The 1,745-nt window shown below is 34.3% G+C and overlaps 1 pseudogene; it reads right to left on the bottom strand.

Moving 5' to 3' along the window:
• Window positions 1–247: 247 nt before the first annotated feature.
• Window positions 248–1,497, bottom strand: LOC125777291 (probable deoxyhypusine synthase; annotated as a pseudogene).
• Between the last annotated feature and the right edge of the window lie 248 nt (window positions 1,498–1,745).

The raw sequence follows: 1,745 nt of genomic DNA, 5'->3' as shown, positions 1-1,745 counted from the left end.
TATTAATTATGTTTACTTTATGTTGTAAAGGTGAAAATAGGCCTACCGGGGAACCGAACACTTAAAAAATGTCGGTAACGCGCCTTATTGCAAACCTCAGGGGGTGTGGAAAATACAAAACTTAAAGATTCAAAAATAAATTATTAAAAATATTTATAATGTTAATAAAATTTGTTTAATTTCGTTGGAATAAAAAGTTTATGAGAAATACATATTGACTTATCTTTATTAAAAAGTTCGCTTACTATTACAAGTTAAAGTCCACAAATTTGCATTTTTTTACAATTAAATGTCTTTTAACAAAAGTCTCACCAACAATCAATGGCACTACTAAACTAAACACCTTAACTGGTGAAGCTTCTTTCTTTATTTTACTCTAAGAAATAGCCTCATCTGGTCGAGCACCACTGTCACTGCCACCGAATTTCCGAAGCTGTGTTAATAAAAACGGAATAATCGGCTCCTATCTCATCAAATTCGCATTGCATATGTGATGCTTTATAATACCGCCACCAATTATAATCATTCCCGATTTGGTGGCTTTCACAGCCATAGTGTTTAGACGTCGCAAATCGGACAAAATATCTACCACTAATCCGGGGTGACGGAAAGAGAGGAAATACATCATGTCACCTAGGCTACCATCTGTAAGCGCAGGGCAAAACACAGATATTTTATGTTTCGCAGCCCAGTAGTATATTAAGCTGGTGTCGTTTATCCTTTCCCCCAAGTCGTTGTATAATACGAGAAGGAGACCAAATCATGCCTTTCCTTTTTTGCTCTTCAACCATTTCATCAAGTAGCAGCATGAGCCAATTCTCGAACTTGCAATTACCTATACGATTTATACCACGATCCCGTAAAGATCGGCCAGATAATTCGAATGATCCCATGTACGTGGGAGCTAGGCATTTAATAAAGTATTCTTCAACGCTACCCGCTGTCGTTACTAGACAATCCACCATTTGATGTTCAACGAGGAATCGTAATGTCCCCAGTAATCCCGACGACACTAGATTAGATGTGAATCCAAGGAATATTGTACAGCTATGTTTTCGTCTAATGAATTCATCCGTTTCATGAAAATCGGCTTCCTTAAGGTTTCAACGGCTGCTGCCTACAATAAAGCTAAGAATATTTTAAAATACATAAACCTTTGCATAAAAAAATGGTTACATTACTCGTACCATTAGATTGATTTCTCTTATTGCCAACCCAAGATTAGTAGCTTGAAACTCCGTATTAACATACGACTCAAATAATTTTGAGTAATCAATTCCTTGATTCCAATAATAGCCCGTACGATGGGTGTGTTTTCTTGTATATTTTCACTTCGTTTAAGTACCGCTTCTTTGGCGATAGCTGGTTCAACGGACATAAAACCTATGTTCTCTCCAATTATTAAACTTTAAATAAAATATCTAGTAACTTTATACAAACTAAACTTTGTTTTGATTTAATTTGAATGTTCGAATATGGAAAGCTGCACCTTTTATGTTTTCTGTCGGTCAAATGTAAACGAATACATTCAGAAGAAAACTCACCACCGAGAAAATCTAAAAACAGGGCTGCTTTTTATTAATAAGAACTCACTACATAAAGAATATCTGACTATCAGTAAATGATATTTTTATGGGCGAAACATGACACACTATGAGGTTTAAATCATTAATAAATAATTTCCTTTTATATTAAGCAACAATATTTATAGTTTTTTTTTATTTAATAGAATAAATTTGCAAAGT

This window comes from Bactrocera dorsalis, chromosome 3 (assembly GCF_023373825.1).
Source record: "Bactrocera dorsalis isolate Fly_Bdor chromosome 3, ASM2337382v1, whole genome shotgun sequence".
NCBI lineage: Eukaryota > Metazoa > Arthropoda > Insecta > Diptera > Tephritidae > Bactrocera > Bactrocera dorsalis.
Note: the sequence above shows the minus strand (reverse complement) of the source record. Positions and strands in the feature narration are given on the sequence as shown.